At 43.3% G+C, this 24166-nt stretch overlaps 1 protein-coding gene across 2 annotated transcripts in view; it reads left to right on the top strand.

Annotated features, from left to right (window-relative positions):
- The window catches only part of FOXO1 (forkhead box O1), a 689450-nt gene that overhangs the window by 94291 nt on the left and 570993 nt on the right, over positions 1 to 24166 (top strand). The window lies entirely within an intron of this gene.

Genomic DNA, 24166 nt, shown 5'->3' with positions numbered 1-24166 from the left:
ATTAGACCCCTAGCCTGGGAACCTCCATATGCCGTGGGTGGAGCCCTAAAAAGACAAAAGGCCAAAAAAAAAAAAAAAAAAAAAGGAACTACTGATCTAGTCCCAATGCAGAAAAATGTCTTGATTGCACCCCCAGAACTCAAACCAACAGGGTCCTTTCGGCACATCTATTGTCACTTTTTAAGACTAGTCCCCAAGTTTTAGCACCACTTGATGAGAGGAAGCCACACAGCAGGAAGGGACAGATCCCATGGTCAGAGCTCCATGCTTAACACAGAGGGAGAGTCTTCCTTTCTTGGACAGAATCTAGGCCCCTGCGGTGACCGGAGACTAAGGATCATTTCTTGACTTGTGAACCTGTCACCCTGCTGAAGGACTTTGCCTTGGCGGCTGTTTCTCCATGTTGGAGCTGACCTCCAACAATGATGGTTCTGGTTAAACTTAGACCAGTTGGTGTTTTGGTAGGTGGAAGGCTGTTAGCTGAATGGCACTTAAGTGGCTTTCTCTGGAGTCGTCACTATCACGTAGACATTGAACTCTGTATCATCTGTCACTGCTCCTTACGGGTCATGAACCTGGGCTGGGCTGTGACCTCTAAAATGAGAGCAAGTTCATGTCAGGCTTCTGTATTCTGATTTGCTGTGTCATTATTCTGGTGTACGACTCTGGTGATCACTTAGATCCGTGGTCCCTAGGATGTTTTCCAGTTGAAGTAACTGGAAAATGAGTGAAATGTGCATGGAATGGAAAGGGAGGTGTGTGCTGGCGTGAAGGAATGAGGAAGGCAGGTATTCCTGGGTGGTGTGGGAAATACAGGTGTGAGATGGAGACAACTGAGGGATGAGCTGGAGGGGAAGGGACAGCCTTTGGATCATTTCTCTGGAGGGAGGAAGCTACAGGGTGCTGTGGGCACCTGGAAGTGCAGGGGAGACCTTGAGGTGGCTGGGTGAGGAGGCCTTCTGTGCAGACCCCTGGCTTTGCCAACATGGCCGTGAGAGGAGGAAGCCTTTCACCTGCTGAAGAAGAAGAAGAAAAAAAGATTGAGGCCAGTATTTTCAGCTTGACCAATAGCAGGGTACTGTTTTCCTCGATCGACCATGAGCTCAAAGGCTAAGTGAAACTTCTTGACATGACTGCTTTTATCACATTCACATCTTAGAAAAGTGAAAGTTTTGTTTGCACTAGAAGCCACTGGTGGAACGTAGATTTACATCCTCGAGGAAGAAAGAGGGCAACTTTGTGAGGGCTTGTTAGTTACTCTATGTCTCTTTCTTTCCACAGTCTGTAGTCTTGACAGGCAGCTTTCACAGTTCCTGTAAAACTGAAAAGTTGCCTCCGATGGTAACCCACTTGGCTGGAGTTTGCAAACATCTTGGGGTGGTATCATTAGCAAAATTGTTGCTCCTGTGTGATGATCTGAGACAGGAGACAACTGCTTAGTATAGGGCTCACAGTAGGTCATTTAAACCAGAGTTTTGTCTCTGGCGAATTGTGATAGAGGGCGGCCCAATTTGCACCTTGATTGCAAAATTGTTCCAGAACAGGCCAGAGAGGCCAACTGCTTAATCTGTGCTGGTGGCAGGGATGCTCACTGTTTGCAGAGCCGTAAGCTTCTCTGTTGCTTGGCCAGTGATTTCTCCACAGATAAGGTAAGTCGAGGACACCTGCTCTGCGTGTCACAGAGGTGATGTCTGCAGAAGGCTCCGCATGTTAGGGGAAAGGACACCAAAGGAGTTGGTGTCAGCAAGGTAATGGTAGGTCTTGGCGATGTATTTCCTTAGTGAACCTGCTGGACAGTCAGCATTGCCCTGCGGGCTACGAGGAAGAGCTTGGTCCATTTCCATCGTGTTTCAGCACCCCCCCTCCCCCCGCCACCAGCAAGTCTCCGTCTCTTATTCCCGGGAGTGTGTAGATATTTTAGCAAACTCCCAGAGAGTCTGTGATGTCTCTTTAGGAATTCTAGTAGTAAGTTGTGAACCTACTGTGTGCCCAAAACAAACTAGTTGAGATACTTGTTTCCCAAGAAGTCCTCTGTGGACCCAGATTAAGAAAACTGAGGGATGTTTTTAGACTGTTTGACCTTGACCTCACCCCAGTCACGTTTACCCAGAGACTGTGGAGGACACCAACTCCACGTGCCCTTTCTAGGCTGATTGGTAAACTAGTGAAGGAGGAGAGGAGAGGGCAAGGCTGTCGTTGAGGGCCCACGGTGGCATGCTGGAGCCCATGGCTAAATTCGTAGGAATTCTGGGAGCTGATTTCAGATACCACCATTCTTACAATTAAATTAGGTTAAACTTCATACTAAATAAGTTACATTAGAAAACAAAGGTAGTACATAACTCAAAACGCATCATGTCCTCAGGAACTACATCTGGCTGTCTGCTCTTGAGGTTTTGGTGCTGGCTGTGTCTCACGGTGGGTATGCTGCCACTGCTGGTGCTGAAGCTGAGAAGTGTCGGTGTAATAAACACAGTTTGAAAGAGGATGGCTTCACAGTAAATCACATCAGTTAAATTTATTGAGAAGAGAGTCAGTGGGTTGGGATGCAAGTCCATTTGTCACACCCCAGCTAAACTGCCACCACCACCAGATGTTGGCGCCAGATAAAAGAGTTTGGCAAAAATCAATTCACCCAATAAGAGTTTCCAATAAAGGCTGTGGTGTATTATATTTGTAGATTGTATGGTATATGCATCTTTATATCAGCAAATTCATAATGAACTTATGTGTGAATATGCAGATGTATATAGCTGCCCCCTAGAGCAGGTTAGATATTTACCAGGACACTACTGACTGCGGCATGTGACAAAGGGGGAAGGGACTGGCAGTTTGGATGACAGAGAAGAACCGGTGGGATGGCAGTAAGGGAGTGAGAGAGCAGGAAGTTGTGTTAAGGTCCAGGGTGTGGTCACACCTGCCGTGATTGACAGGCAGTGAGGATGGGGCCCTAGAGTGAAAGAGGTCAGGGGAGGAGGAAGCCTGAAGAACAAATGGGACGCGCACTTAGACTTCAGAGCCAACAAAAAGGACAGCAGGACCCAGGGTGGAGAGGAAGTGTCAAATTCAAGTGCCCAACCCTTTAATTTGGGGGAGGCGTCAGGTGGCAGGTAGACGTCAGTGACTAGGAAAGATACGCAGGGCAGCAGTTGAACGCCCTAAGCATCCACAGAGGTCTTTTCTGTGGGAAGGTTCGGGAGTTGGAAAGGAGATAGAAGAGGGTGCTAGTTCTGCTTTGCGGGTCTTGTCGAGGTTTGTCAAATGGAAATAATCACACCAACCCAACTGGAGTTACTGAGGCCAATAAAGGGCTTAAGACCCTATCACAGAGCCCGGCCTGAAACAGTGGTGACCAAGCATTCTGGTTTGGCCAAGACAGGCTTGGGCTAATTGTGCCCAGCACAGTTATTATGAGCCGCTCTTGTCACCCTGAAGTGTTGGGGTGGCTAATTATATGCTCGTTCCATCAGCAAATGACTGTTTTCCAGTTCATTACTTCCTAGAGCCCTCACTTCACAGTGGACATACCAGGAGCCCCCAGGAAGAAGCAGTCTCTGGCTGGGGGTTTATTCTCCAACAGGAATGTTCTCCCACTGCCTGGATAGAACAGGGTAGTCTAAGGCGGCCAGGGTCCTTCCCTCCACCCATCCCAGGCACAGCCAACAGCCATTCCCTTTTATGCTTCCAGCCGTTCACATTCTGGAAGACTTTGGAATGCCTTTCTCCTCCTTTCCTCCTCAGCAAGGTACCACTCCAAGCCCCCTCCTGCCCTTCAAGCCTCCACCTGCCCCTCGGGTCAGCTGGCACTTGCACAGGTGGGCTAGGTGACTTTCAGGACCCCTTTCCCACGTGCAGGCATGTGGCCATGCTCAGGTCCGGTTCCATAATAATAATCCGAAATAGGTCCTCCCAAGTGGCCCTATAGCCACCGTTCTGAGAAATTCCAAGCCAGGCCTGGGTGACTTGGGTCATCACCAAGCTCCCAGTGAGCCGAAGGCAACTGGCCGGTGCCCTTGGCCACTGGGCAGAGCCAGAGGCATTCCTCTTGGGTGAGCCAGTCTGAGCCTGCCAGCATTCCAACAAATTAAAGGCAGACCAAGGAGCCTAAGGTATTTGGACAAGTCTGGAGCTGCTATTCACTTTCTTCAACCAAGGAAAGTTCAGAGGCAGGAGAGGGGATATAAGCAGTGATGAAATGCCTCAAAGGGGTCGTTGGCTTTCCTTTGCCCAGTATCCCTACAGACTACGGAATCCCCGCCCCCCAACCACACAGCTCTTTTGTGGGCTCAGGCAGCTTTAAAATCTCACCTTTAAAACTGCCAATAACAAGACCGAGATGAAAGTTTGGGATGGAAATGCTATAAAATTTGGTTATGATGATTGAATGTAATAACATTAATTGTATTAAAAAAACACAAGACTGAAATGAGATGCCAGTTAATCTGCTTACCCTCCCCACTCCCACCGGAGGGTCGCATGTCTATAGAGACAGCTAGGTTGTGGCAATCCTGGAACACTCCTGCCCTCTCTGACACAGCTGGTCACCCTGAGATAGCTGTGGGTTTGTTCTCACGGGCCTTCCCCGAGAAAGACATACACACTGTCACTTGTAATTTTTGCCTGTGTCATTGGGTTGTCGCCACGGCTCCTTTGCTGAACAGAATTACATAAAATAGATGGCTTTTGCGTTCTGGTTTTTAAAATCAGATTTTGAAATTAATTGGAAATGTTCAAATATTTTTTTGAAATCAAATGTTATTTTGAAAAGAAGGTACTTATTCTCTTTGCCATGGTAACACCTTTTTCCTACCTCACATCACCACACCTACCAAAACAATGACTTGATAAAAAGAAGATATTTCCTGAAGTCAGGCAGTTCTGTTTAGAAATACTTGTGATAAAACTCACCCGGAATAGAAAATTTCATTTATTCTTATGCATGTATCTTATGAGATCTCAACAGTTCTTAGAACCCTGTACTTTAAGGTTCCAGTTCCCTTTTAACTTTTTTTTTTTTCCTGTCTTAATTGGTATTCCATTAAAAGCATGAGTAATTTTCAAAACCCTGGATGGGGCTGGCTGGAAGCCTCTAACAGCTGTATGGAATCTCACATAGCTATCATGTGCCCTTTTTTTTGGAAACAACAATTGGCCTTGTCTTTTGTAAGAAAATCACATGATTAAAAAAATAGATGGCTAGCAAGAATTCTGTTGTCACTCGGTTACTGGCAGGAGCAGGAATAGGGAGGGAGACGTAGAAAAAATGCATTCTTGGATCCCTCAGCCACACCAATCTGCAAACCCTCCTGGAGTAAATACTGTCCTTTGTCATTTCTAGGTAACTAAAAAAAGGCCTCGGAATGTTTCCAGGGTTGGGCATTCTGTTGTGTAATACTTTGGGAGTCTGAGTTACCTTCAAAGAGTTGGCTCAAAACCCAGCCATCGTCCCCCTGCTGGATCTGAGTGTCAGAGACATTGATGTGAATTGAATGAATGAGAGTTCAGTCTTTATTATGGACAACAATATTCCCTCTGGGGTTAGAATTTCTTAATGTTCTTGACAGCAAAAAGAAGTTTGCATCAGCTTTGGATCCCAAAGATGCTATTTTGACCTAAGCATCTTGAGATGAAGCCTGACTGTTTCAAATGTCGCCACCTGGGAAGGGAGCCGCAGGCATCCGCTAGAGGGTGAGGGGAAGGCCACCTGTCACCTTCTCAATTCCGGAGGGTAACTGTCCCCACTGCAGAATGTTTGAAAGGGGTAGGGCTTTGACCAGCACAAGGAAGGTATTGGAATTGAGTGTTTCTCTGAGAAGGGAGCCCAAGCTTTTTTCCAGGGCAGTTCTGAGACTTGTTGAAAAACTACAAGTGAGCAGGTTATTGGGAATGGTTTTTTTCTTTAAAAGGTTTTGTGATCTTAGTAGCATTTTGCATGTGTAATATTTTCTGTTAAAGGATACCTGGCATGTTCCAAAGTTGTTTCCTCAGCCCCTCTTTGAGTTAAGATGAGCAGAGCAAACTCACCATGGCCCACAGACTAGGGAAGAAGCCCTCTGGACGAGGGGGTTTAGTTACTAGAAACCCCGAGGAAACTTGCTTGTGAGGTACAAAACAGTGTTTCTCAAGGTGTAAGCTACCAACTGTGGGCAACAGAATAATAGGGGAAGATTTGCAAAAATGCACATTCCTGGGCTCCTCTCTAGACCTGTAGGTTCAGAATCTGGGATGGGGAGTGCAATGGCTGAGAAATCCACATTTTATCTATTCCAGGTGATTTTGGGAATACTGAGAATGGAGAACCACTACCAGTCTGTGGAGATGCAGAAAAGTTTATTGCCTTCCATCCATCCATCCATCCATTCATGCATCATCCAACCATCCAACCATCCATTTAGCTATTAGGGATTTCCTGAGCACCACCTGTATACTCAGCCTTCTGCAGAGCTGGGATGCCCTGCGTGGTGCACAGGACAAGCCCATTATCTGTCCTTATGAGGCTTTGGTCTCCTACCCTCTTCAGACATGTGGTGAGGTTGACCAGAAAGATGTCATAAAGTATTCTTTAGAAATAGCCTACTTGGATCAGATAAATATTGGGCTGATAACTGGCCCTGAAACCCTGAAATTTCTGTCATGCGTCAAAGGCTTTTACCTGCCTACCCTGCTGGACATGCCAAGGAAACTAGTTGACCAGACTGGCCTGTCCTCTGGGCGCTAACAAATCCAGGTCTGGCGGGGCCTTTTGCCAACACCAGGATCCATGCCTGAGTTGCCCTGTGGAGAAGCATTAAAGCAGCCTCAGCCAACAGGCAGACCTGGAAACACAGCCGATTTGATCCCTAGCGACCAAATGGCGCAGCTAAGTCCATCCAGGTCTGAGGAAGGTAACCTAGTCTGTGGAGGGTCTGTTTTCCCTTGGAAATGAAACTTTTTCTGAAAATCTGCTTTTTTTTTAATAGCTGCAGGACAGAAACAGCTCCTCTTGCAAGATCTCTGAGGGAGCGTCCGCTGGACCCGGGTGTCCCAGCTGAGATGAGTTTACCATACCGATCGCTTTGGTCCGGGCTGGGCAGACACCCCCTGCCCCCGCCCCAACCACCTCCTCGGGGCCACGCCTGCTGCAGCTCCAGGGCGGAGCAGGTCAGACACCCCAGGATGATAGCGCTTTGACACCTCATTTGGGTGGTGTCCTCAGGCTGACAAGGAAATGTTTTGGATCACTGAAAGTCACAGTGGCTGCCTGGATTTTTTTCTGTTTTGTTTATAAAGTGTCCCCCAAAATGGGACATAAATCTCTCTTGCCAAAAAAACCATATCCAGTTTAATATGACCTTTTTTTAAAAGACTTCTATTAAAGTATAGTTGATACACGATTTTCCTTCAGTTTCTGCTGTACAGTGAAGTGACCCAGCCATACATACGTTATCTATTTATATATGCACAGTCTTGTTTTATAAATACTGTCTTCATGTTCTAACCCGAGAGACTACCCAGGTCTCTGTGCTGCGCGGTAGGCCCCCATTACTTATCCGTTCTAAATGCAATTTAGTCTCACCTTTTCTGATGACTCAGGGTCATCACAGGTGGATCTGAGATGGAGCCAAGTTGATGTCCAGAGGTGTCCTCAGGGCTGTGAGGGCGTCTCGTGGTTGGAGCCTTTCCTTCCCTCCCTCTCTCCCTCCTTCCCTTACCACCTTCCTTCTCTTTCTCTTACTCACTCTTTATTGTGGAAAACTCCAAATGTAAACAAAAGTAGGGAGAATAACAAGTGTCATGACCCTGCACGCGCTCATCTCCCAGGCTGTATTAGCTGTCAACTCAGGGCCAAACTTGTTTCATGGATACTCACCCTCGACACTGAGTATCTTGAGGAAAGCCGACTCTATCATATAATTTCACCTGTTTGACACATGTCCATAATCATGTAGATAAGAATCCTTTTAAGTTTTAAAACACTTCTATGGCCATACGCTTTACAACCATTCAGATCCTCCGAACTTAAGAGGACCATTCAGTCAAGGTGGCAGCTGCATGTCAAGGAAACAGCATTGTTTTATCCTTCCAACATGGAGATGCAGCCGTGGACCTGACTTCTGTTGCTACTGGTTATTTTTTGCCTATTGTAGAAATCCATATACATGGGCTCACACACTGTGCTTTTCATCTCCTGGCTCCTTGCACTCAGTATGTTGCCTTGAAATGCCTGCAGGTGGTTGCTTGCATCAGTGACTTGAGCCCTTCTCTGTTTGAGTAGAGTCCCCTTGTATAGGTATGCCAGGTGGTTGATCCATTCTTCTCTTGATGGCTGCTTCCAGGTTTTTTCCTTTTCTTTTAAGTTTTATTGAATGGTAGTTAATTTACAAGGCTGTGATAATTTCTGCTGTACAACAAAGTGACCCAGACATACATATACATATATCCATTTGCTCTGATTCTTTTCCCACATAGATCGTCACAGAATACTGGGTAGGGTTCTCTGTGCTATGCAGCAGGTCCTCATTAGCCAGTCATTCCATATACCTCATTGTGCATATGCCAATCCCAGACCCCCAGTCCATTCCTTCCACCCCCCACCTGTCCCCTTTGGTAACCATAAGCTTTTCAAAGTCTGTGAGTCTGTTTCCATGCTGCAAATAAGTTCCTTTGTATCCTTTTTTTTTTTTTAAGATTCCACATATAGGTGATATCATACGATGTTTGTCTTAACACTGCCTGACTCACTTCATTTAGTATGATAGTTTCTAAGTCCATCCATGTTGCTGCAAATGCCATTATTTCATTCTTTTTTATGGCTGAGTAATATCCCATTGTATATATGTACCACACCATCTTTATCCATTCCTCTGTTGATGGACATTTAGGTTGCTTCCATGTCTTGGCTATTGTAAATAATGCTGCAGTGAACATTGGGGTACATATATTTTTGAATTATGGTTTTCTCTGGATAGATGCCCAGGAATGGGATTGCTGGGTCATGTGATAATTCTATTTTTAGTTTTTTGAGGAACCTTCCTACTGTTTTCCATAGTGTTTGCACCAATGTACATCCCACCAACAGTGTAAGAGGGTTCCCTTTCCTCCACACCCTCTATGGCATTTATTATTTGTAGACTTTTTGATAATGGCTGTTCTGGATGGTCATTTTGACTAGCATGAATAAAGTTGCTATAAGCATTCTTGTACAGGTTTTTTTTAATGAACATATATTTTAATTTCTCTTGAGTAAATATACTCATGATCCTGCAGTTCTACTGGAATTGAGCAAGTGCAGAATCATAAGTATATCTACGTTTTTAAGAAAACGACAAATGATTTTCCAAAGTGTTTGTCTCCTTTTACACTCCCACCAGCAACATTTGAGACTTCTGATTGTTCCACATCCTCTCCAAAATTTAGTATTTTTTGGAGTTCCTGTCATGGTGCAGTGGAAACGAATCCGACTAGGAACCATGAGGTGGCGGGTTCGATCCCTGGCCTCACTCAGTGGGTTAAGGCTCCAGCGTTGCCGTGAGCTGAGGCTCGCCCCTCCTCTTATTCATTCTTTTTCTTTTTTTTTTTACATTTACATTTTTATTTATTTATTTATTTATTTATTTATTTTGTCTTTTTGCCATTTCTTGGGCCTCTCCTGCGACATATGGAGGTTCCCAGGCTAGGGGTCCAATCAGAGCTGTAGCCACCAGCCTACGCCAGAGCCACGGCAACGCGGGATCCAAGCCACGTCTGTGACCTACACCACAACTCACGGCAACGCCAGATCCTTAACCCACTGAGCAAGGGCAGGGATCGAACTGCAACCTCATGGTTCCTAGTCGGATTCGTTAACCACTGCGCCATGACGGAAACTCCTCTTATTCATTCTGATGAAGAAAATGGGTCATTTGTCTTGTATCCCACAGTTGGGGTTTTGCGGATTGCATTTTCATGGGGTTGTTTCATATATTTCTCATCCCCTGCATATCCTGAAAACTAGTAGTTAGATCTAGAGACGTGATCATATTTTGGTTCAGTTTTTGTCAAGAATACTTCGCAGTGTTCTGTGAATACATAAAGTTGGAAGTAGATGGTGTATTAGTTTCTCTCTTTTGTATGAGGTTCTTAGCAGCCATTGGTGATTGCTGTTATTATTTTTATTTCATTAATGTTATAAAATGGTGATAGTCCATCATGTCTTCTAAATTCACTAGCTGCAACTTTCGATGGAGAGATTTCCCTGAAACACCTATTTGGATGTCTGGCGGATTTTATCTTGAGTAGTTCTGGGAATGCCAGTGTTTCTAGTGTTATTAGTTGGCTTTGTATTACTAGCTTTAGGTTTTCCCCATGGCATTAGGCTGAAGTCATGGCTTATTAATAGTTCCAACAATATTACTAGTAATCACTATCTACTAAGCACTTTGGGGGCAGGTTCTAACCTAAGCACTCAGTGTATTTCACTCATCAGACATTCTGAGCTGGGGAGTGGTACTCAATGATTCTCATGGCCTCCACCCTAAGATAATAGATTCATCTAATGCTCTCTGATCTTCTCTGTGGGTTTCTCCCAAGTCATTGTTTCCCCTATGGATATATGAAAGATTCTCTTTCTCCTTTAACTTTATATGTTTGAAAAGATTTATATCATTAAATGCCTTTCCCTGTGTAAAAAAAATATGAACTTGGGATAAACACATCATAGGATGTTGACTGTTCCCATTAAAGCTGAAAGAGAAGGGCCGTGGCTACAGCATGAGTAATCCCAACTCTGACTGCTTACTGATTCAAGCCAGAAGTTTAAACACATCATTTGCCCCTTACAAAGGCTCCATTTCCTCCTTGGTAGAATGGGAAAAAATAATACTGGATCATGACTTGTTGCCAAAGAGGTGTTTCCTACTAGAGACCAACTGGAGGCAGCTTGGGTAGATGGTGAGGTCTGTAACTGTTTCCAAATATAGAATAGTGTCCCAGAGAACATGGCTTCCCTGGTGACAGCCCCCATTTTCTCTTCTTTATGGCTTCATTTTTTTTTTTTTTTTTTTTTTTTTTGGTTGTGTTCATGGCATGTGGAACTTCCCAGGCCAAAGACTGAACCTGTGCCTCAGCAGTGACAGTGCTGTATCCTTAACCCAGTGAGCCACCAGGGAACTTCGATGGCTTGTGTCTTTTAAGAGTAAGTGATCTAAGTGACTAGATATTTGAAGGAAAGTTTTAAACAGATTACTAAACATTGGGTTTGACTTGGAAGAAGGAAATATTTAAAGTTTGAAAGACTAATGAGCTTTTGCTCCATAGCAGCCCCTTCTGTAGGGATGCACATTTAGCTGGTTCACTGGCAGAGAGGTTTCTCAATTTGAGGAGCAGGATTATTTCTTGTGTATTGAGCTACTTGTGCCTCCTTCTATTTCCTAGCCCTTGATCCCCTTCCACAAAAATATCTTCCACATAGCCAGAAGTCTCTCCCTTTGCACATTTAACTTAGTTATGAAACAACCTGCTTTCCCTGAAAACCTTATGGAGGATTGTTCTTGGCTTTCCTGAAGATGCAGAAATGCTTAGTGAAAATTTACCCACCTCTGCTTCAAGGGAGGATCTCTTTTACCTAGAATGATTAAAAATCCCAGTTTCTCCAAGACAGCTTCAATTTATGCTTGTCACCCTGTTGTAAGTATCAGTAGTGACATCTTTTGCTTTAGAAGGTGTCTTGGTTAGATGATGAATCATGTGTGATGGTCACCCTCCTTTTATTCAGTAGTCACCTGTTACTTTCCTTCAGGCCCAACCATGAAAAAGTGGATGTGAGCTCCAGGCAGAATGAAGGTTAGAGTCTGCAGGTTGAGAAAAAGTCCTCCTGGCTCTTCCTGAATAAAAGGATCACTGGTGTTTCATGACCGTCCCTCTGATATGGTCAATGAGACGGAGAAGGCCACCTTATTCTTGTTTAAATATATTCCTTTTGGTAACTAGAAAACATAGTTTCCCGTCTGAAGCCACTTTGAGTCTTGATGTGGCCTCTTCTAAGCCAGGTTAGCAAGACGATAGCAACTAGCATGCCCCATGTTAGTTTGTCCGCACGGATCTGAGTTGCCGTCTTGCAATATGAGGTCAGATTTCATGGCTGAATATGATATTCCAGAAGCTTTTGCCCAGCAATCGAGGACAATATTAAGAGAGTGTAGTGGCTGAGGCTGCAGTATCTCAGTGCTCTCCCTGGGTACCACAGTAGACCAGCATTGTCCAGATGAACAGAGAGCAGGGGAAATTCAGTGGGATTTGAAACACAAACACACAAGCAAAAACAACCTGAGTTTTACTCCTAAGAGCCCTAGACAGAATTGGTCTGAATCAGAAGTGGACACAGCGGGATACAGCTAAAATAACCAAGTATTTTGCCTAATAGTGGCTCTAGACTCATATAAAGAAAGACAGATAAAAGCAGAGTTCCTAAGCGAGTTGAATGTAGGTAACTTTTTGGGATGTACACAAAAAATCATTCATGAATTAACTGTGGTGCTTAGTCATTCATACGTTCTTCTAACAATGTAAGAATCAAAATAATCTGAAACCATTTAAAAACGTAAAATGTGTATACATATGAAGTATTATCATTGAGAATCAACTGTATTCATGACATTGGGCTTGGGGTTGTGGGAACAAAAAGAGCAGTAAGACATGATTCTTATCTTCCAAAAGCTTATACTCTAGTAAAGCAAATCCTAGCAATCCAAATGCGCTCCCCATAGCCAGAGCTAGAACAGACTGAGCCACAGAAGAAACCATGGTAGTGTTTATATTTAATATAATTTACACAAGTTAATATATTTTATTTAATACATTTTACCTAATTTATAATCAATAAAAGTTAATATAATGATATATTTGATAATGTAACATATAATTATATTTCATATTAATTTTTATATGAAGTAGCATCCTGGAGCAAATACTGATAAGTAAAAATGACTGAAATAAATAATGAGGAAGAGGGAAACTCTTCTTTACAGAAAAATCCTAATGATGACATGTAGAAGGAATGAGGGAATTGTTAATAGAAAATCATAGTAATAATTGCTGTAGGAAGATGATCCAGTGATGAATGGTAATTAGAGGGCCAGAGTTTGTTTTTTTCTGTCTTTTTTGCCATTTCTTGGGCCGCTCCCGCGGCATATGGAGGTTCCCAGGCTAGGGGTCGAATCAGAGCTGTGGCCACTGGCCTACGCCAGAGTCACAGCAACGCGGGATCCGAGCCATGCCTGCAACCTACACCACAGCTCACGGCAACGCCAGATCGTTAACCCACTGAGCAAGGGCAGGGATCGAACCCACAACCTCATGGTTCCTAGTTGGATTCGTTAACCACTGAGCCATGACAGGAACTCCTAGAGGGCCCGAGTTTAAAGAGAAACAGAATATTTGCAGAATCTCAAAGTTATCTTCTCCCAAATATTTTCTAACCATAAAGGGGAGAAATAATGAGATCATAGTGGAGAAGCACCTTAGGCAAGCATTCGAGATGGACATCGCCTGTCCTAAGACATACTAACCTCGTGTCCTTGCTGACATGATGTGTTGAGTTGGATGCATCCTGATCGTGGACTTGCTGGAAATGATTAACACAGTCTCATGGTGAGACATCAGACCAACCCAAGTTAAGGGAGATTCTACAAAATACCTGACCAGTAAGTACTTCTGCAGGTACCAAGGTCATGAAAAACAAGGAAACACAGACACCGTCACAGCTGGGAGGATACTAAGGAGACGTGATTAGATGCAGTGAGAGATCCTGGATTGGACCTTGTAATGGAAAAAGGACATTGGTGAGGGAGTTCCTGTCATGGCTTAGCGGAAACAAATCTGACTAGTATCCTCAAGGATGCAGGTTCGATCCCTGGCCTTGCTCAATGGGTTAAGGATCTGGTGTTGCTGTGAGTTGTGATGGAGGTCACAGATACACCTCGGATCTGGTGTTGCTGTGGCTGTGGTGTAGGCTGGTGGCTATAGCTCCGATTTGATCCCTAGCCTGGGAACCTCCATATGCTGCAGGTACAGCCCTAAAAAGACCAAAAAAAAAAAAAGAAGAGTTCCCATCATGGCACAGTGGTTAACAAATCTGACTAGGAACCATGAGGTTGTGGGTTCGATCCCTGGCCTTGCTCAGTGGGTTAAGGATCTGGCGTTGCCGTGAGCTGTGGTGTGGGTTGCAGACGTGGTTCGGATCCCGTGTTGCTGTGGCTCTGGTGTAGGCTGGTGGCTACAGCTCCAATTCGACCCCTAGCCTGGGAACCTCCATATGCTGCGGGAGTGGCCCAAGAAATGGCAAAAAGACCAAAAAAAAAAAAAAAAAAAAAAAAAGGACATCTGTGGAAAAACTGGTGAAATCCAAATAAAACCTGTAGTGGAGGTTATACCAGTATAACTTTCTGGTTTTGATGACTGTACAGTTAATGAAGCCCAAACACAAACTCTATTACTTTTATTACAACCTTCTGTATGTCTAAATTATCTCAAAATAATAATAAAAAAGGTTTAAAAATGTGTATCTGCCCACTAGCTAAAAGTAAATAAGTGCCACAAGCAGTTTTGAAAGTGAAGTTGAATCACAGAGTCATCCCCCCTTGGTTGGAGGGATGGAATTACCTGCCCCCGCCCAGGTGCGCAGTGTGGACCTGGAGTAGGGGATGTGGATGGGGAATCAGGGTGCCTTATTGGGCAAGGGAGCCTTTGGCTGGGCCTCAAAGGCTGGGAGAAGGAGTTCCCATTGTGGCTTAGTGGTTTATGAATCCAACTAGTATCCATGAGGACGCAAGTTCGATCCCTGGCGTTGCTCAGTGGGTTAAGGATCCAGCATTGGCATGAGCGGTGGTATAGGTCGCAGACATGGCTCGGATCTGGCATTGCTGTGGCTGTGGTGTAGGCTGGCAGCTGTAGCTGTGATTCGACCCCTAGCCTGGGACCCTCCATGTGCCATGGGTGCCGCCCTAGGAACAAAAGGCTGGGAGAATTTTGATGTTCCAGTTTGGGTTGGGCTGATAAGACTTGCAAGGTGGATGTTCTTTTAAAGGTCTGGGCCAAAGCACAAGGGCAGGAGAGGCCGGGAAGGCATGAGTGGGTCGCTTTGGCTGGGGGTCCACAGCCTTGAAGAGGGATGTTGGTGGCCAAGCCCCTCAGTGCAGCAGGTGTGGGGGGCCTGGAAACTTCAGCTGAGAACTGGGGCCTTCATTCACTGAAGGGATCAGGGACACAGTCTGAACCTGTCCTCACTGCCTCGAGAGCCGCTAAAGGTGTGAGGAGACAGACGGTGTGAGGCCTCCATGCGGGAGGACCCGGAGAGCAGTGTGCAGAGAGGAGGCTGAGGGGCCCTGCCTCTGGGGGTGCCTGTTGTGTGAACACTGGGTCCCTTGGGAAGCAGACCTGGCCTCCCGTCTTTGTTCTTGGCTACTGTCTGCTCTGTGACTCTCGTGGTTCCAGCAGGATTGCTCTAGCGATATGGAACCTTGCCTGCTCTGAGAAAAAAGTCATCTCCTTGTTAGACTTCCATGTCATGGGAACCAGCTCATTGGCCCAACAGAGTCACTGGGTCCAGGGGTGTCGGGAAGCTTCCGTGGGTACACCAAATGTCTGGTGCTGGGCCCCGCACTCTCATTCCTGGTGAAGACGCTGTCTCTGGTGCTTCCCGATTCCTGACCCCTTCCCCCCAACAGGGGAGGGTCTGGGCGTGAACGTTCCTGTAAAGACATGTGCTGGATCCTTATGTCATGGCTAGACAGCTCCCGCAGGGCCTGTTTGCTGTCCCTTTCCTCTGCTCCCAACGGGTGTCAGGAGACTCGGGGAATTTCTGACTCATCGTAGCAAGTGACTGTGGCCATTCTGCTGAGAAGGCCCGTCCCACAGGAAGGGGCAAGGGTCACCCAGGTAGGGGCCGGCAGTCGCCTGGCTCCCTGGGATGACAAGCTCAAATGGGACTTTATGGCCGGGCGTGATGGAAACCATAACACACGATTCTTGGGAGCAAGGCCGTGCTGGCTGGGAGGACATTTGGCTGTGCTTGTGTTTGAACAGTCTGACAACAGCCATAAAGCTTTGCAGCTGTGAGGTCTATCAGGTACCACATGACTTTGGGACTTAGCTTAGCCCTGAAGTCTTGAGAGTAGACCTTCAGCTTTAAAGATTTCAAGTGGTGAGAGCCCTTACTTTTGAAAGTAAACACTTAAGCTCCCTGCCTGTGTAGTTCTGGAGACCCTGCTGACAGCAGCAGACCTTCCATTAATTAACTTTCTGAAGAAATGGTGAGTTCCCACCTACCTCCTTCCAGGAGCTGACCCCTAGATGCCAAATAAGTGTCCCTTTCATCACCTGGGAACCTCATGTTTCTACTTGGGCCCATGGTGGACAACAGAACTAACTCTTGGTGGACAGTTGGTAGCAGATCTAGGGAGAGAGATTAGCCCTGCCTCTGCCACTGTCCTTGGTGCCTGTGTGATGGGGATTCCGGAAATCACGTGGCTTTGTACAGACCTACGAAGTCACGTCCCAGCGCAAGTGCATCGGGCCCTTTCTGGGTCCAGGCTGGAGAACCGCGTGAGAGGCGGTAGGAAGGAGTGGTTGGAGGGTTGGGATCTGTTCTCCGACTCAGAGTCAAACCCTGGCGCCGCCGCATAACCGTTATGTAACCTTGGGCCGGTGCCTTCTCTGAGCTGAGCCTTTCTTTCCTCCCTGAAGAAATGAGATAATCGTGCATTTTTTTTTCCGGGTTATCGTGAGGCTTCAATAAATAACAGTAACCATAGGCTCCCTGCACAGGGTCCAGTCCCGGTCAGCTTGAGCTCCCACCCTTCCTCCCGAGGGAGTTTATTTGCACCTTCTCCACGAGGTAGATATTACCCCTTTCCTTTGCAAGGGAGGCGCCTCAGGGACGCAGCCCGGCCAAGGATGCGGAGGCAGGTCCATGCTCTTTCCATCACGCCAGGCCCCCTCCGGAGGTCAACAGGCTGTGTGGGCTCCGAGAGGCTGCAGCCGACCTTTGAAGCTCCTTTCAACATCTTCGCCATGCGGAATCATCCCTGGAAAAATCTGTTCATCAGACATGTGCCCTGCCAGGTCATCCAGCAGCCCGAGTGCTTTCATTTTTTATTTTTAATTTTTATTTTTTTAGTTCTTGCCAGTGAACCAGGCTGCGAGGTCCATCTCCGGTTCCGTGTTCCACAAGTCTCAGTGTTAGAAACAATCACAGCGACTGTTTTCGGTTAAGCTGTCTTATGTGCCAGGCTTGGCACTAAAAGCATGCCCTGCATTATCTCATTGAACCCCCCCCACATTAACCCTGAGAGGAAGGTGTTTTTATTCCTATTTCCTTGAGGAGGAGTCTGAAGATGAGAAAAGGTAAGAGTTAAGTCCATCTTGGTGAACAGAGCCCATCTGTCTAACCCCGAAGGCCCTGTTCTTTCCCCCCCATCTCAAGACAAATCCGGAGGAAATATTAGTGCTTTCTGTAGCTGAGTGTCCAGGGTGAGTGCTGCTCACGTTCAGATAAGGAAAAACATGTTACGCACCTGACAGGTGTGAGCTGACACAGGCCACACCTCATGCAGCTCTTGGGAGGTAAAGATGGCTTCATATTCACACTGCTGTGGATTGAATGGCATCCCCAAAACTCTTTCCTGGAACTGATGATTCTGGAACAAACAATCCAAGATTTAAGGGAGAAAAAAGAGGGAGGGAGAGTTGGAGTGAAACAAACTCCATAAACTAATAAGCAACCATTTTGCAAAGTGGTGGTAAGTACTTTACACTCCTTGGGGCTATTTTGTGGGGAAAGTTCACCTCTACAAAGCATCTTCCTATTGTCATATTACTCATGGATGCACGGAGTATCAGCTCTGCCTTTCATGAAACACTGTGAAGTTTTTTACTTGGAAAAGAAGTCATTGCATGGGTCAAGGGAATCTTACTTCATCAGCTTGACAATGGTTAAATCATAAGAAGTCTGTGGGCAGGAGTTCCCGTCGTGGCGCAGTGGTTAACGAATCCGACTAGGAACCATGAGGTTGCGGGTTCGGTCCCTGCCCTTGCTCAGTGGGTTAACGATCCGGCGTTGCCGTGAGCTGTGGTGTAGGTTGCAGACGCGGCTCGGATCCCGCTTTGCTGTGGCTCTGGCGTAGGCCGGTGGCTACAGCTCCGATTCAACCCCTAGCCTGGGAACCTCCATATGCCGCGGGAGCGGCCCAAGAAATAGCAACAACAACAACAAAGGACAAAAAGACAAAAAAAAGAAGTCTGTGGGCAGCATTGGGACCCATGTAAATGGTGACTGAAACACACTCGGATCATTGCCCACTGTTTGTGCGGTCAAGTCTCTGTATTGGTGGCTGGTTTCCATTTTTCTTGCAGCATCCTGGGGAGGGAGGCAGTAGTTCCACACATTATTTGGTTTGGAAGACACAGGGCCTGAGTTACAGTGTTATTATTTATATGCCATCCAGTCCCACAAGGCATTGGCATGAATATCAGAGGTGGAGAGATAAGAACTAAGTAATGAAGGAAGAGAGAACTGATTTATTAAAAGACTTCCTCACTGTTTTTTTTTTTTTTTTCTCAAATCATCCTTTTTAAACCTCACTCTTTTTATTATAGAACACTTCTGTCAGGCACAAGTGTATTATTATTATTAATATTGTTAATAATATATGTACTATTATTATCCAGATTGACCACCTATAGCCTTCATTCACCCCACACCAGAGAGTTTTGAATTCAGATGCTTCAGATTATCTGTATCTGCAAATACTTCAGCCTTAATCTTTAAAGGATAAGGATTCTTTTTTTTTTTTTTAAATACCACAGTATGATTATCATACCTTAAATCAACAATAATTCTTTGTTATCCACGGGTGTTCATATTTCCTTGAAAGTCAACAATATTTGCTTTCAGTTTTATTGAGGTATTATTTACAAACTATAAACTCTACCCATTGTAAACGTACAGCTAGATTTTTAGTAAATTTATACAGTTGTGCAAATATCACCATAGTCCAGTCTTAAAACACTTGTACATTTTTTTAATGATTTGTTTGCATCACAGTTTTATTAGGGCCCTTACCTTGTGATTGGCAATGTCTTTTTTTTTTTAATTTTATTTACTTTATTTTTTTAGAAATGCTTAAATAATTGTAATCAATTATTATTTCCCCAATACATTTTTTTTCTACTGTACTACTCAGCCATAAAAAAGAACAAAATAATGCCATTTGCAGCAACATGGATGGAACTAGAGACTCTCATACTGAGTGAAGTAAGTCAGAAAGAGAAAGACAAATACCATATAATGTCTTTCAAATCTCTTCTAATATATGTTTGCCCTCTCTATCAGTTTTTTTTTTTTTTTAAGTGAAGAAATGGGTCTTTGCCTTTAGAATTTCCTGAAGTCTTGATTTTGTCAATTGTGTCATTGAGTTTTTATTTAATGTGTTACTCTCCCCTTGTATTTCCTATAAACTGAGTTTAGAGGCTCATTCATATTCAGGCTTAATTCTTTTTTTTTTTTTTTTTTTTTTGCATGATTACATCATGGATGACATGACACCAATGCATGTCATGGTATGTGACTTCTCTCTCTTTTCTTGATATTCACAACCTTTGATAATTATTGTCTAAATCCATTATTTCATTAGGATTGCAAAATGGTGGTTTTCTTATTTCATTTTCCTCCTGCCTTTATTACCTGGACTACTTCCGTAGGATAAACTTGTCCTCTTAAGCCATTTGGTATCCTGAAGACGAATTTGCCTATGAAAGGCAAGAGGATGGTTTATTATTTTTCAAAAGAAAGAGTAGCTCAAAGGCAACCATTGAGTTTTGTTTTGTTTTTTAGTGTCATTATAAAGTCGGAGATTGAAAATGTCCTGGAAGTGTTTCAATTTATTGTGGTAGTTGTCCTCTCTGATACTCAGTTGTTCCATTTTGGCCATTTGGAGTCTAATCAACTTGGCACTGCCATTCTTTTGGACATGACCCTTGTAGTTTTTGGTAGCTTTTTTTTTTTTTTTCTTTTTTTTTTTTTTGTGGTATGACAAAAATTTCCAGGCTCATCTGGTACATTTTTTGCTGCAGCTTGAAATCAGTCATTTCTTCAAGGAGGACTTGTTCTTTTCAGTGGAAAATTGTATTCAAAGACCATTGTTTGGATACTAGGAGGCTCATTAGTACTGAATAGGTTGTTTTTTTGGTAGGATTTTTAGTGGACAAAGCTAGAAAAAATGTTTAAGATAAAGTACATCTTAATTCATACTGATATTTACAATTCAAACTCAAGATCATAAAATGTTTTATTTAACCTAATTGTATGATTAGATTTCCTTTTTCTCACTGAAAATTCTCATTTCAGTTGCAACAATATAATCACTTATTTGCTTTATCCACACACATAGCAGTCTTAAAACAGCTGTACCAGTACTGTAACAAATAATATGCTTAGTGAAAATGGTTTAAACTTTTTGAAGCTTCCCCCTGCCCGGGGATAGTCTACTAAGGAATGTACAATAATACCACTAAGTTTTAAAGTGAATTGGAAATAATCTCTCTGTGTGGTTATTCCACTAAAGCATACAGATTTGGGTTTATTTGCTTTATTTCACTTTCATTGGGGGAGGTGCTTTTGTTTTTATTAACAGCTTAATTGAGGTATGCTTACATATTCTAAATTCACCCATTGTAACTGTGCTTGTGCAGTTAAATAATTTTTAGTGCATTTATAGAATTGTACAACTATCACCAGAATCCAATGTTGAATATTTCTCTCACCTCCAAGAGAGTCTTTGTATAGTTTGCAGTCAATCCCCAGGCCCAGGCAAACACTGTTTTGCTTTCTGGCTTGATAGATTTCTCTTACCTGGACATGTCATAGAAATGGAATTATCAATAGGTGATTGTCTTTTGCCTCTGGTGCCTTTCACTCAGCTTAAGGTTTTTGAAGTCTATCCATGTTGTAGCATCTGTCAATCATTTGTCCCTTTTTATTGCTGAACAGTAATTCATTGTATGATAGGACACATTTTGTGTATTTGTTTTCTGGCTATTTGGATTATTTTCAGATTTTGGCCATTATGAATAATGCTGCTATGAATAGTCGTATCCAAATCTTCATGCAAACATATGTTTTAATTTCTCCTAAGCAGATATCTAGGTGTGGAATTGCTAGGTCATTTGATAAGTGTGTATTTAACTTTTTAAGAAACCATTTTACAAAACTCAAACTGTTTTCCAAAATGGTTGTACCGTTTCACACTCCCACTAGCAATGCATGAGAGTTCCAGTTTCTCCACACCTTCGCCAACACTTGCTTTGCCCTGTTCCCAGCCCCTCTTTCTGATTATAACCATTTTAGTGGGTGTAAAGTGCTTTCTCATTTTGGCTTTAATTTGCATTTCTCTGATGTTGAACATCTTTCCAAGTTCTTATTGGCCATTTGCATATTTTCTTTGGTGAAATGTCTATTTAAATCATTTGCCTAATTTTAGAAATTGTGTTTTTGTCTTCTTATTATTGAGTTGCATAAGTTCTTTATATATTCTGGATGCAAATCCTTTGTCAGATATATGATTTGCAAATATTTTCTCCCAGACTGGGGCTTGTCTTTTCATTTTCTTAATGGTGTCTTTTGATGTACGAAAGGTTTTAATTTCAATAAACTTAAATTTGGTAATTATTTTGTGGGTCATACTTGCGGTGTGATTTCTAAGTTTTTGCCCACCCCAGGGTTATGGAGATTTTCTTTTATATTTTCTTCCAGAAGTTTTACAATTTTAGCTCTTATATTCAGGTCTTAGATTTTTGTGTATGGTGTGAGGTAAGGGTCTAAATTAATCTTTTTACATGTCAATATTCAGTTGTCCCAATACAATTTGTTGAAAATTGATTTGCTTGCAATTTTTATTGAAAATCAATTGACCATAAGAATAAGAACTTCTTGAATCTTACTTCTCTTTCATTCATCTACATGTTTGCTTTTATAATAGCACTATACTATTTGCATTAGAGCCACACTTAGCTGTATAGCTTTATAATAAGTATTGAAATCAGGAGATATGCATCTTCAATTTTGTTATTCTTTAAAAAAAATTGTTTTAGCTACTCTAGGGCTTTTGTATTTCTATATAAATTTTAGAATCACCTTGTTTTCAGCACAAACATCTGCTGGGTTTTTTTTGTTGTTGTTGTTGTTAGGGTTTGCATTAAAGGTGAATGTACATTCTTCTCAAGTGCACATGGAATATTTTCCAGGATAGATTATATCTTGGGCCACAAAACAAGTCTTAATAAATTTAAGAAGATGGAAATCATATTAGTCCTATTTTCTGGCCACAGAGAAATAAAACCTGAAATCAGTTACAATAACAAAAGTGGAAAATTCACAAATATGTGGAAATTAAATAATATGCTCCTGAATAACCAATGAGTCAGTGAAAAATCAAAAGAAATTTGAGAAAATTGAAAATGGAAACACAACGTGCCAAAACTTATGGGATGCAGCAAAAGCAGTTTGAAGAGGGCAGTTTATAGTAATAAATACCTTCATTAAGAAAAAAGAGGAGTTCCCCTTGTGGCACAGTGGTTAACGAATCTGACTAGGAACAATGAGGTTGCAGGTTCGATCCCTGACCTTGCTCAGTGGGTTAAGGATCTGGCGTTGCCATGAGCTGTGGTGTAGGCTGCAGACTCGGCTCAGATGCCATGTTGCTGTGGCTCTGGCATAGGCCGGTGGCTACAGCTCTGATTAGACCCCTAGCCTGGGAACCTCCACATGCTGTGGGATTGGCCCTAGAAAAGACAAAAAAAAAAAAAAAAAAAAAGAAAGAAAGGAGTTCCCATTGTGGCTTAGTGGAAACGAATCTGACTAGCATCCGTGAGAATGCAGGTTCAATCCCTGGCCTCTCTCAGTGGGTTAAGGATCTGGCATTGCCATGAGCTGTGGTGTAGGCCAGCGGCTACAGCTTGGATTGGACTCCTAGCCTGGGAACCTCCTTATGCCAAGGGGGCAGCCCTAAAAAGGAAAAAAAATGAAAAAGATAGGAGTTCCTATTGTGGTACAGCAGAAACGAATCTGACTAATATACATGAGGATGTGAATTCAATCCCTGTCCTTGCTCAGTGCCTCAGAGATCTGGCGTTGCTATGAGCTGTGGTGTAGGCTGGAAGCTGTAGCTCTGATTCGACCCCTAGCCTGGGAACTTATGCTTCAGGTGCAGCCCTAAAAAACAAAAAAAAGAAAAAAAGAAAGGAAAAAGAAAGATCTCAGATAACCTACATTTACACCTCGAGGAACTAGAAAAAGAACTAATTGAGCCCTAACAAAGCCCAACAAACCAAAATAGGTTAAAATTAAATAAAGATCAGAGAGGAAATAAATGAAATAGAAAATAAAATGACAATAGAAAAGATCAATGAAATTAAGAGCTGGTTTTTTGAAAAGATAAGCAAAAGAAATAAACTTTTAGGTAGACTTACCAAGAAAAAAACGGAGATGAGTCAAATAAATATAATTAGAAATGACAAAATTACATCATAGACAGCCTTTGGGCCTGGTGTATCTTCAACCCACGCTGCAGCTTGTGGCAACACTGGATCCTTAGCCCACTGATCGAGGCCAGGAATCAAAACCATATCCTCACGGACACTAGGTTGGGTTATTAACCTACTGAGCCACAATGGGAGCTCCCCTCCTATTTTGTTAAAAACAATGAATTAGAAGCTACTTTAACTGTAATAACGTATTTTATGTACTCATTAGTGTCAAGCACCTTCTCAAATATAACTTCAACATTCCAAAAAATCCTTTGCCTGACAACTTGGAGGTTCTGCATGGACAGGACATCATTTAAAGATGTGTGATGAGCAAGAGGTATACATTTCTTTCGTAAAGTGGGAAAGGGATCGTTATCAAAGAGGAGGTAAGAAGAGGGAATTTATAAGATACTTGACCCTAACCATAGGCAAGTCAAAGAGTTTAGGGAAAGAATGAAGGCAGAACTTGAGGCTCCAAAAAATATTTCCCTTAAAACCAGTTAAGTGCCTGGAGTCTTTGGAAAGATTTCATTTATCTGGGGGCATGCACCCTCTTTTGAAGATCCTCCTATGGAAAAGGCCAGAAGGCATCCTTAATAAGGTGGCATTTGATTAGAGACCTAAAGTAAGT

Source organism: Sus scrofa, chromosome 11 (genome assembly GCF_054392235.1).
Source record: "Sus scrofa isolate SSC_HxYL_T2T_F1_AM1 chromosome 11, Sscrofa_HxYL_maternal_Yorkshire_Landrace_v2.0, whole genome shotgun sequence".
Classification (NCBI taxonomy): Eukaryota; Metazoa; Chordata; class Mammalia; order Artiodactyla; family Suidae; genus Sus; species Sus scrofa.
This window is presented reverse-complemented; position numbering and strand designations above follow the sequence as displayed.